The 13,510-nt window shown below is 35.7% G+C and overlaps 1 non-coding gene across 1 annotated transcript; it reads left to right on the top strand.

Moving 5' to 3' along the window:
* Window positions 1-8,702: 8,702 nt before the first annotated feature.
* LOC126009970 (small nucleolar RNA SNORA42/SNORA80 family) lies at window positions 8,703-8,835 on the top strand. Its single transcript, XR_007496118.1, has one exon. It is a non-coding gene; the product is annotated as a small nucleolar RNA SNORA42/SNORA80 family (small nucleolar RNA).
* The last annotated feature ends 4,675 nt before the right edge of the window (window positions 8,836-13,510 follow it).

The following is a 13,510-nucleotide window of genomic DNA, read 5'->3' as shown; positions in this document are numbered from 1 at the left end:
GTTCCAAACTCCGGCCTCATCATTCTTGGGTAGTCAGGGCCTGAATCCTTCTCTCAGGGCACTATCATGCCCAATGTGTCATCTTCCTACAATGGGCACACTACAGTAGGCACGCTACAGTAGGCACACTGATCTTGGCCAGTAGCTCTCAGCTTGGTCCTCTGTCTTGCTTCCACAGTGGTAGTTGAGAAAGACAGGATGCCTTTAAGGTAATTAAGTCCTTCTCATCCAAGTATAAGCTAACTGGTGTTTCCTCATGTTCTTCCAGACAAAGACAGAGAGATATAAAACCCAACCACAACCACATAATCAACACATGATTCTCATGATGGACATAAAAAACCCCTAACACTGGACACAAAGACAGACAAAGAGCGACTAAAACCAGATTCCAGTGGGACTCAAACCCATGGGGTACCAGTTGGTACTCGAACTCATGAGACACTTAGTGGGACTTGAACCCATGGTGTGTCATTCGTAGAAAGACAGGGCATCCCCACAGCCCCCTGCCCTGGGGAACAATTCCCTGTCTGGTTTTTCTCCTTTGAGAAAACCCCGGATTCCTTTTCCTTAGGCCTTCACCTACATGAAGGGGGTTCGAGTGTATGTTCATGAGAATTAGGCAGCTTTGTTGGCAACTGAGTCACTGTTGTTTGAATCCTGGACAAGCTCCCAAAATGCTAGGGTATAGAATCAAAGGATAAGACCACACAATTGGAATAAAGCTGAATAAAACTTTATTACACCTTACAATGGCTCCTAACTGGTCAAGTTAGAACTCTCTCTCACAAGAGATTAACCCCTCTCAATTTCATGAATGGGATAATATAGGATAGGGATATGGGAAGATTCTAGCTTTTTGATTATCTTTTCTTTGTTTTGTTTTTTGGAACACATGTGGCCACACTTAGGGGTTACTCCTAGTTCTGTTCTCAGAAATTGCTTCTGGCAGGCTCAAAGGACCATAAGGGATGCCAGGGATTGAACCAACATCCATCCTGGGTCAGCTACATGCAAGGCAAATGCCCTAACACTGTGCTCTCTCTCTGGCCCCTTTCCAACAATCTTTAAAAGGATTAACTAATGTTTAGAGGTACTTTCCTACTTCTGTCTTTTGTCCCTTCCAAATAGGTTACCTGGTAAGGCCAGATAGCTTGGGGTGGGGTAAATGGAAAAGGGCTTGAGGAACCTAGCAAGTGGCTCACACCATATGTTCCTTATAAAATAGCATTTCTCTTTTTTCAAAACTTAAAAGAGGCCTGCCATGTGGCCTTTTCAAAATGGCCTCCCTCCTTGTTCAAAACCAATGTTCTTATAGTTCAATCTTTTTACAGAAATACAAAATGATTTATTAATTCAAACACTGAAATAAGGTCTCTACAAAGTCAAAATGTGAGTATACACATTTGAAAACTGTGCTCTATATAACCGTATATAATTTTTAACTGAACTTTAATCTTTATTTAAGCACCATGATTACAAGCATGATTGTAGTTGGGTTTCAGTCATAAACAGAACACCCCCTATACCAGTGCAACCTCCCCACCACCAATGTCCCCTCCCTCTTGCCCCACAAATGCCTGTATTTGAAACAGGCATTCTACTTCTCTCATTTATTGACATTATCATGCTAGTTGATAGTGTAATTATTTCCCTAACTGCACTGACCACTCTTTGTGGTGAGCTTCATATTGTGAGCCGGTCCTTCTGGCACTCATCTATATTGTCTCTGGGCATTATTACAATAATGTCTTTAATTTTTCTTAAAACCCATAGATTAGTAAGACCATTCTGTGTCTCTATTTTCCTCTGATTTATTTCACTCAGCATAACAGATTTCATGTGCATCTATGTATAAGAAAATTTTGTGACTTCATCTCTCCTGATAGCTGCATAATATTCCGTTGTGTATATGTACCACAGTTTCTTAGCCATCCATCTGTAGAAGGGAATCTTGGTTGTTTCCAGAGTCTGGCTATTTATAAATAGTGCTGCAATGAATATAGGTCTGAAGAAGAGATTTTTGAATTGTATTTTTGTGTTCAAAAATATTTGAGCAGTATAAGTGGATTATATGAGAGCTCAATTTTCAGGTTTTTGAGGAATCTCCATGTTGTTTTCCATAAAGGCTGGACTAGATGACATTCCCACCAGCAGTGAATAAGAGTTCCTTTCTCTCCATATCCCTGCCAACACTGATTTTTCTTGTTTTTTTTTTTTTGTTTTTTTGTGATGTGTGCCAGTCTCTGTGGCATGAGGTGGTACCTCATAGTTTTTTAATTTGCATCTCCTTGATGATTAATGATGTGGAGCATTTTTTCATATGTTTTTTTTGGCCATTTGTATTTCTTCTTTGAGGAAGTGTCTATTCATTTATTCTCCCCATGTTTGATGGGTTTAGTTTTATTTTCTTGAGTTCTGTCAGTACCTTGTACATTTTCAATATTAGCTCCTTATCTGATGGGTTTGGAGTGAATAATTTCTCAACTTTTGTATCCTAAGCACTATTTCCCTTGAGGTGCAGAAGATTCTCAGCTTATTATATTTTTATCTGTTTATCTATGTTACCACTTGTTTGAAGAGGTGCGTTTTTCCTCCTTGAAGATGTCTTTAGCCTCAATGTCATGGAGTGTTTTACCTACATGTTGTTCTATATACTGGTACCTTATGGTTTCAGGCCTGGGAAAGTGTTTACAATTTGCACTTTTTGTAAAAATTCAAACCTGGAAAATATTTTCTATTTCAATCTCCCCAAAGGGTTTAGAAATATTGCTTTTTAGTTTGTCACAAAAAGGAAGCATGTGGAGCATGAACAGCTTGGAAATGTCACATATATTCAGAAATCAGGAAATCACTTATCTCCTGAAAATGCTGAAGCTGAGTGAAGTCCTCTGGTTTCAGGAAACGTAATATCTAAGAGGACATTAACCAAGGGCCAAGCTTCTGAGTCAGTTAAATTGCACTACATCTCCAGCTTTTGTGTCTTTGTCCTTGATCTAAATTTTGATATATTGCCTGCATTAAAAGAAAATTAATAGGTGGTCCTGCTTTTGTCTTTTAATGCATATTAAATAAGGTCAGAGTTATGTGTTTTGTGTTTTACCTAGTGCATTTTTAATCTCAATAAATGAGTACTACAGTGATACCCCATACTCTCATTTTCTTCTGGAAATTTGAATCCATACTTGAAATTGGTCCTTTAAAGTCATAAGACCAGTTATGTCATAAGTTATAACTGTATGTGAGATATTTTGACCAAGTAACTGCTGATGAACAATTAAAGATGATATGACATGAAAATAGCAATGACATTTTTAAATGCCACAAAGGATGTGTGTCTTCAAAATTCATTAACTCTCAAAATAAGGGGAAATTTTTACTAAGAGAGATTAGGTCTACTATCACTAGTTTATTCTGAAAGTAGGATATGCTTCCAAATATATCACAAGTCCTTCTCAACTCCAAAAGTTGGTCTTGATTATTAGATTTTATCCTTATAAGAAAAGATTACGTATTCAGAATTATTTGGGCCAAAATTTGTATTCTTTTTTAAACATAAAAAGAGGACCAAATAAAAATTACCAGGAACTCCTTTTAAAGATAGAGGCTCAGAAAGAAACCATCAAAGTCTATTACTATATAATTAAAATGTACGGCTTATAGAATGACTATGTTTTCTCACAAAATTTTCTATCCAAATTTCTATACTCTACATTGGTTTTGTGTAAAGACATTGACAACATTACACACAAACACATGCATACACAGTTAATTTTGATTTGTTTCATTCATGTTCAAAAATTTCTTTGAAAATTAAGGCATATCTAGGTTAATAAACCATAGTTGAAGCTGTGTTTTTGTTTGTTCGTTAAACTATAAAGCTTTTTGAAACTACAATTAAGTCCCTTAAATTAAATTTATGGCACCTCTGTGGTACAATCACAAACTTATGCTACTATCTTAATGTTTTTAACACTATATTATCCTGCTGAAAGTTCTAACAGCCATTCATATTTATAAATGCTTTCTAGAATTTTTGTGGGACCTACCTAAGTTGTCAAGGCAATAATAAGCTGACTTTTGGGAAAAATTCAAGTCAGAGTTATTTTTCCATGAGGTACTTAAGACTCCACATAGCAGCTCCTGATTAAATTGGCAGTAGGTTTGTATAATTCTTGGTTTCCTGTAGTATAAATAAGTGAACTACTAAGAATGCTAATTGTCTTACTTTGACCAAGAAAAAGCTCTCAATTAATGACAAGGAACTATCCTCATTGGACTACTTAAATTTTCTCTTCTTTCTTTATTTTTTTTTTTCATTTTAAGGGGTAAGCTAAAACAAAGCAGTAGAAAAAGGTGATCATAGAATTCCTGCTACCAATATGAGATCATTCTAAAAGTTACAACAAAAAAAGTTCAGATTGTTTAAAGGCCTTTCCATCTCCCAAACTCAACTGCAAAAGGGTCATAAAGGTCATCTACCTCATCATGGCAGGCAATATCCAGTAGTGGCTAAATGCAGCACATAGAGAGCCAGTCTTTACTCTGAATCTTTGAAAAAGAAGAAAAAGGAATCCTTGGACATGTAGAGAGAACAGATCAGAGGCATAGTTAAGGTAGACTGCAGAGGAGAAAATATAGCAAGAGAAGAGTGTGCATATAGAATTCTACAGTGCAGTTACTCAGAGTGACTTTGCTTCCCACCAGCTATTAGTTAGGCCAAGAGTAGTATAGGAACTCGGTAGGGTGAGATGTTAAGGGAATTGTACAGATCATTGTGCCTTAAATGTACTGCTGAAACTTGCAGTGGTTTACACTTTCATATACAATCCAGTTATATTGGCAAAAATGAGGAAAATGTCAACCCTGCATGTCTTCTGTCATGGCAACTCCTTATTTTCATATCCTCACTTGCCCTTTTACCCACTTATTTTTGTTGTTCTGTGAATTTTATTTGTCTCTCTTCTCTACTAGAATATGAATAGTTCCCCAGGGTAAAAGCATGGCTTAAGTGATTCTTTATCCTTACAACCTAGCCTGGTAATAGTATATAGTGTTGACTCCTGGGGAATTTATTTTGAAGGAAAGAGAACACTGTTAAATGGAATTTTTGTTTGTAACAATAGTAACTTTATTTATATGTTACTTTTTGATGAAATAATAATGTGTACTCTAGTAAATCAATCATTTTATAGGGCTTTTCTCTTGTTTTCTGTGTAACATAGATTGAACCCTGGTCTCAAGAATTTAAAGTATGTGCTGAGGTAAATTTGGATTTCCTAATTATGAAGTACTTTCTAAGTGAGATCATGGTAAATCTATATATCATATATGTATTTATATACAGTGTATACATATAAATATATTAATAATAAACTCAATTTCAAATTCAAGTTAACTATTCTATCATTAACAGTACGAGTTGAACACTAATCTTCTTGCCATTTAAAAACTAATTCACAAATTTTTAATTCATAATGAATTGTTTACATTCATTATGAACCTCTCAGTCACAAGAAAAATATATAAATAATATAATAAACTCTATGAGCTAACACTTTTCTTTTTTTTCTCTTTTTTCTCTTTATTTGAATATCTTGATTACATAAATGATTGTGATAAGGTTTCAGTCACATAAAGAACACCCCTCTTCACCAGTGCAATATTCCCGCCACCAAAGTCCCAAATCTCCCTCCATCCCACCCCACTCCCACCTGTACTCCAGACAGGCTTTCCAGTTCCCTCATTCATTCACTTGATTATGGTAGTTCTCAGTGTAGTTATTTCTATAACTGTGCTCACCACTCTTTGTGGTGAGCTTCATGGAGTGAGCTGGTGTTCCAGCTCTCCTCTAATTGTCTCTGAGGATTGTTACAAAAATGACTTTTTTTTTTGAGCTAACACTTTTCAACACTTAACTAGTCTTATTTCTTATAAGACCTCACTTAACTCTATCCTAAATTACTTTGCAGTTAATTGCAGACATTTCATGTATAACATTTAAATAAGTAGCTTTAAAGCACTCCTTTTAAAATGTAACTTCAATATCCAAGTTAAAGCTTAATAATTACTTCATATAAAAATTCACATATGTGTTCAACCTTCAAATTGAAACATACTTGTTAAGTATTTTATTTGTAAAATTAGAATGCAAATAATATCTATATAGTATGACTGGCTGATAAATTTCTTATTGTTTTCAATCCAGGGGTTCCTATTTTATCTCTCTCTTATAATTCATTTGTTGGTAAAACAATGTCATTTTTTGGTAGAATCTCCTAGTCTAGGTTTTCCCAAATCCATTAGTCTGTTGTCCTATTTAATGTGAAGCTCTGTTCTCTCTGCATTTCCTTTAAATGCATTGTTTTATCTAGAAATTGGATCAAACCCATTGAAGTAGTAAAACTATTTCAAACATAGTATACTCTATGATCACCACTGTATGATTGCCTTATTTTTCCCTTTCTGTGAAATTAACAGCCACTCAGTTTCATTGCTGAGATTCTCTTATTCAGCATTTTCCAAAGTTTCTATACTTGTGGCCTGATACCAGTCCATTAACTGGTTTTAGAAAACAAATGTTCAGGGGCTGGAGCAGTGGCACAAGCAATAGGGCATCTGTTTTGCATGCACCTACCTAAGACAGACCACGGTTGGATCCCCAGGCATTCCATATGGTCCCCCAAGCCAGGAGCGATTTCTAAGTGCATAGCTAGGAGTAATCCTGAACATCACAAGGTGTGGCCAAAAACAAAAAACAAAACAAAACAAAAACAAGAAAGACAAATGCTCAAAAGAATCAGCATGACCATGGTGATTTTCCAGTGCTATTCTCAAAATCTCTTCTACATTTATTAACAGATACTTTGATGAATATAAATTTTCATTATTAATATTTCTTTATCCACTGATAGTGTTTGTATAAAAAAGAAAAAGAAAAACTTGATTTTTTCCCAATAGTTAGTGTCCATATTAATGAATTACTTTCTTAACTTTCCTCAATGGTTAGCAACTTACATTGTTTTTTCTCTTACAAAGTCATTTACAGAGTCAAAGGGATAATACACTGCTGTTTTGTACACAAACAACCCAGGCTTATTCTTTGGCATGTCTTATGGATTCTGAAATTTCCTTAGGAGTGATCCTTGAACTTTAGATCCAGGTGCAAGCCCTGAGCACTACCAGCTATACACACTGCCTCCTCTTGAAATAATATCATTGAAACCTGAGGATTTAATTTTATTTGTTAAAAATCAATCTATTGTAGCTGAACAACTTTATTTTTTGACCTTTAAATTGTTTTATTTCTGACAAGTAACCTGGTGAAAATTGGCTCTTGAATTCTTTTGCGTGAACCCTAGAAATTCATGTTTTTTATTTTCCTACAAATTAAAATTTAATTAATATATTTATTGAAAAAGTGTAAATTCTATATATACTCTGAACTAGAGCCAGAGAGACAGTACATAGGGCACTTGCCTTGCATGCAGTCTGCACAGATTCAATTCCAGCACCCCATGTGGTTCCCTAAGCCCAGTATGACAACTGAGCACAGAGCCAGGAGTAAGCACTGACAACCATAAGGTGTTGGCCCAAAACAAAACTAAAAATTACAACAAAATCTCTGAACTGTGTTTGTTTCCTAATTCCCTTGAGAAATACTCAGAAAAGCAATTTAAAAATGAAGAAGAATTCGGGCCCGGAGAGATAGCACAGCAGCGTTTGCCTTGCAAGCAGCCGATCCAGGACCAAAGGTGGTTGGTTCGAATCCCAGTGTCCCATATGGTTCCCCCCCCCTCCCCCGTGCCTGCCAGGAGCTACTTCTAAGCAGACAGCCAGGAGTAACCCCTGAGCAATGCCGGGGTGGCCCAAAAAACAAAACAAAACAAAAAAAAAATGAAGAAGAATAAAAAAAAAATCTCCTTTTATCCTACGCATAATTCTTCAAACACTGGAATAAAAGGTTTTATATTACTATTATATTTATCATAATATAGATTAATATCATTCTTAATAAATATATTGTGATTTACTATTATCATTAAGAACTTTTCTCTTTGGGGGGGTTTAGGTCACACCCAGCTGCGCTCAGGAGTTATTTCTGGCTCTACGCTCAGAAATCGCTCCTGGCAGGCTCAGGGGACCATATGAAATACTAGGATTCAAACCGCCATCCTTCTTCATGCAAGACAAATGCCCTACCTCCTTGCTATCTCTCCAGCCCCAATCATTACTAACTTCTTAGTTCTCAGGGTTCATTATAATATTCTTTATATTTCTGACAAGTTCATTATGAATTTTTTTAAATCACTGTCTTGGCAAGAATAGTATTCAACTAGTTTTGTTAGTGACAGAAAAGTTAACATGACTAACCAATAACATTTTTGTTTTGTTAAGACCAATAGTATTCAAAATTAGACAATTACAGTCAATTTAACAATAATCCTTTTAAAAAGTTAATGTTATAGAAGTAAATCCAAAATTTCAAAAGACAAATGGATGATCCCTGGATATGGGATCTCTTTGCCTCCTTTTATTCTTTCTAATATGAATAGAAAGTAATTATACTTTCTATATCTAAAACATGGACCAGTCCATATCTAAGTCATAGACTCAACAATAAGAGAGCACAAATAGGGACAGGAAGGAGACATGTCATCTCTAGTATATAAAGAATACCAATTTCTAAAAATGTTTATGCTGCATGGGTTTGATTTATGGCAGGTTCATATTCCCTGGCCTCACAAAATGCCCCATACCAGAGCAACCTATGGCTCTTAACTATTGTGTGACCCTTGACAGTGAGCAACAAGCACTGAAGTGGACCACATGGTGAAAATATAAATAATAATTACAATTTAAAAATAAACATATTTATTAACCATGGAGAGAAATATTTGTCTTGAGTTACTGATGTGTTATAATTTGACACAAGAAAGTGATTTCTAATCTATAGGTAATTAAGCACAAGGAACAAATATAAAATTTCTGTTTCCTGTTGATCACTTAGCATTTCATTCTTTTCCCCTCCTTCACAAAGATATTTAGGGAGCCAGAGAGAGTAGGGCATTTGCCCTGTAAGCAGCCAACCCAGGACCAATGGTTGTTAAAATCCCAGCATCCCATATGGTCCCTTGAACCTGCTTGGAATGATGTCTGAGTGCAGAGCCAGAAATAACTCCTGAGCAACACTGGATGTGCCCCCCCAAAAGACATTTAATCATTCATCCATCTATCCATTCAATTGTCCTTTCATTAATTCATTCATGAATTAGTGATAGAATATGTCTAAAGGCCAGTAATTGGGATACAACAGGATGAAAACATAATGTAAAAGCTCTGCTTTTAAAGAGTTTTTCTTCTACTATATAAAAATATAGTTAAATTTATAATTTCATAAAATACAAGTAACTTATAACAGTTCAAAGAGTAACATGCTATAAGTTAAAATATACAGAATTTAATACTTGAAAACCACCATGGGACTATCTAACACTGCTAATTAGAGAGGGTAATAAATAAACTAGATCTGTAATCAGTAATTCTTTCTGTGACTAAAAGTAAATATTTTAGTCAAGACATGGTCATGACTCAGCTTTGCCATCGTGGAACAAAATCAACCGTGGATAGCATTTAAATGAATGAGTAAAACTATGTTTCAATAAAACTGTTTTTATGAAAGGACTGATTTGGTCTCTAAAATATGTTGTGCCTACTTTTAGCCAAAAATTTGTTTCATTGATGACGTGGTGATCTTCTCTAGAAACTCAGTCCTCTTTCCAGAAAAACTTCTGTAAACATGTCACATCAACCTATCATTTTAACCACCTTACAGATAAAGTTGTATGTCTTAAATAACAGACTTACATGGCTCTAGTCTCCCTACCTGAGTGTATAATTGAGAATTTAAGGTAGTTCCCATTAGAAAAAAAAAAGAAGATAATTACAGTTTGACTTGACAAGCTGTTGTTATTGTAACAATTGATATGTGCCTCTAGAAAGCCTTGAGGTGCCTTACATTGTGTCTACCAATTTACCAAAATTTTTTCGAAGTCTATTAAAGATCCTAATAACTCATAGCTGTCTTTTTATAACCTGTTCTCTGTATTTTCTCCAAGTATTCACTCTTTCTTTCTCTCTCTCCTTCTTCCTCTCTTTCTCTCCCATTTTCCCATCACATTTATCAAACAAGGTTTGCCCTTTATAAAGCCATAATGACCAGTTTTTGTCAGTCCACCTTTCTCCAGATGTTTTGTGATCACATTTCACTAATGTCTCAGTTCTGCCTATTTTCTGAGTTTAGATGGACAGTCAATTTTTCCTTCACTACCACTCTAAATTGGTCCTGGATTAATTAAAAGTACCCTTCAGTGAGCCGTTAGAGAATATTATGTGTATCACAAACTTGCCACAAGCTATTCAGTAGAGTTTCTATAATTCAGAAGGCAAGGGGATTTGATAGAAAAATACATACCGGGATGTTCTACTATCCAAAGCTTAACAAAGTCAACTGCTACAAAAAAATTGTAACCAGAATTTTGGCATCTATAAAGAGAGGAAAAAATATTCTCCTCTCTAGTTCTTTGAGGTCCCTAGAATAAGAAAAGAAATGTTATATATGGTTTCCTTTGAATTTTCTTTTTTTACTTTTTTTTTTCTGTACTTAAACATCTTGATTAAATATAAGGTTGTGATTAGGTTTCAGTCATGTAAAGAACACCCCCTTCACCAGTGCAACATTCCCACCACCAAAGTCCCAAATCTCCCTCCATCCCACCCCACCCCCACCTGTACTCCAGACAGGCTTTCCAGTTCCCTCATTCATTCACAGATAGAGATAGAATACTGAAAGCAGCAAGATCAAAAAGAGAAATTACATTCAAAGGAGCTTCCCTAAGACTTACAGCAGACATGTCACAAGAAACTCTCAAGGCCAGAAGACAGTAGTGGGATATTGTGACAAGACTGAATGAAATGAATGCCTCACTGAGAATACAGCACCCAGCTCGACTCACATTCAGGTTTGAAGGAAGGATACAAATCTTCATGGATAAACAACAGCTCAGAAACTTCACAGATGATAAACCAGCCTTAAAGGAAAAACTGACAGGTCTACTCTAAGACAAGAGAGACCAACAAACACAGCAAACTTATCTACAAAGATGTCATTAACTCCTATGACAACCATCTCCCTCAATGTCAATGAACTAAATTCACCAATTAAAAGACACAGAGTGGCAAAATGGGCCAAAAAGATGAATCCAACCTTCTGCTGCCTACAAGAAACACATCTCAATGGTCAGAACAAACATAAACTCAAAATCCAATGCTGGAGGAAAATCATCTAAGCAAACAACACCCTCAAAAAAGCTGGGGTGACCATATTAATATCTGATGACACCAATTTTATACTCAGAAAAGTGGTAAGGGACAAAGATGGACATTATGTACTCTAATCAAGGGATATGTGCAACAGGAAGAAATCAGACTATTAAACATATATGCATCCAATGAGAGACCAGCAAATTACCTAATACAATTACTGACAAATCTGAAAGAAGACATCAATAATAACACAATAATTGTGGGAGACCTCAACATGGCCCTATCAACACTTGATAGGTCAACCAGACTGAAACCCAACAAAACATTCTAGCCCTAAAAAGAGTAATGGAAGAAAGAGGACTAGTAGATATATACAGGACACTCCATCCCAAAAAAACCTGGATACACATTCTTCTCCAATGTACATGGGTCATTCTCCAGAATAGACTACATGTTGATGCACAAAACATACCTCCATAAAATCAAGAGGATAGAAATCTTGCAGGCTACCTTTGCTGACCACAAGGCTCTGAAATTAGATGTGAACTACAAAGCCACACAGAAGAAAAACTTTAACAATTGGAAATTAAACAGCCTGCTACTGAACAACCAGTGGGTCTGAGATGAAATCAAAAAGGAAATCAAAACTTTCCTGGAAACAAATGATAATGAAGACACAAACTGCCGGAATCTATGGGACACAGCAAAAGCAGTCCTGAGAGGAAAATTTATAGCTCGACAAGCACACATCAGGAAGGAAGAAGGGGCATACCTGAATAACTTTATGATGCAGCTCACAAACTTAGAAAATGACCAACAAAAGGAACCAAAAATAGGGAGACAGAAGGTAATAACAAAGCTGAAAGCAGAACTCAATGAAGTGGAAACCCAAAAAACAATCTGAAAGGTCAACGAAAGCAGAAGTTGGCTCTTTGAAAAAATAAACAAGATGATAGACCATTGTCAAAACTCACAAAGAAAGAGAGAAATCTGATAACCCTTATTAGAAATGAAAAGGAGGAGGTCATGACAGATATTGCAGAGATCCAAAGGGTAATCAGAGACTACTTTGAGAAACTTTATGCTACTAAACATGAGAACCTAGAAGAAATGGAAAAATTCTTGGACAGATAACCTTCCACAGTTAAGTAAGGAGGATGTAGCATATCTAAACACCCCCATCACTACTGAGGAAATTGAAACTGTAATCAAACATCTGCCCAAAAAGAAAAGCCTAGGCCCAGATGAATTTCCTAATAAATTTTTTCAAATCTTTCAAGAGGAGCTACTACCAATCCTAGCCAGGCTCTTCCATTAAATTGAAAAAAAAAAAAAAAAAAAAAAACGGGAACACTCCCAAACAGCTTTAATGAATCCTTTGAATTTTCTTATGATTTCATTCTTCTCTTTATTAGTCCATAATGTCAAAAGAGTCTCAGAAGTAACCTCACTAGTAGTTGAGTTTATTTATAAAAATGAAATATAAATTTACTTCGAAGGATTGTGTACAGGAGATAAAACTCCCAAAAGGTTAGACACCATTGTGGGAAAATCATGCACCGTTACACACAAACAGTAACGTTAAAATAAAATCAACAGCTAAAGTGAATATAGATAATGGGAGAGAGCCTAAAATGGGCTTTCTTTTCCTGGCTGTATAGTCAGCTGAGGGGCATTGAGTGTACAGTGCAGTAGGCAAGAAACCAGGGCCAGGACTTTTTAGTCAAAGGATTGCAAATCTTGTCTCTGTTACATGAGGTTTGCAGTACAGTGCCATTTTACTCTGATCATTGTTCTTTTACAGTGTAAAAGTTTCTTTCTTTTCTTTTTTTTTTCTTTATTTTTTTTTGTTTGTTTTCAGCCACACCAGGTGACGCTCAGGAGTTACTCCTGGCTATGCACCCAGAAATCGCTCCTGGCATGAGGACCAAATGGGATGCTGGGGGATCAAACCATGGTTTGTCCTAGGCTAGCATGCACAAGTCAGATGCCTTACCACTTGTGCCACAGCTCTGGCTCTGTAAAAGTTTTTTAATTTAATATAGTCTTATTTGTTTATCTTCTGATTGCTTAGCTAATGGAATTGAATCACTAAAAGTACTTCTAGGTTCAATTTCTTCAAGTATTTTGCTTATGTTTCCTCAATATATTTTATGGATCCCATGTCTTATATTGAGGTCTTTAT

This window comes from Suncus etruscus, chromosome 5 (genome assembly GCF_024139225.1).
Source record: "Suncus etruscus isolate mSunEtr1 chromosome 5, mSunEtr1.pri.cur, whole genome shotgun sequence".
NCBI classification, from domain to species: domain Eukaryota; kingdom Metazoa; phylum Chordata; class Mammalia; order Eulipotyphla; family Soricidae; genus Suncus; species Suncus etruscus.
The sequence above is the reverse complement of the archived record's forward strand: the minus strand, read 5'-3'. Positions and strand labels throughout refer to the sequence as shown.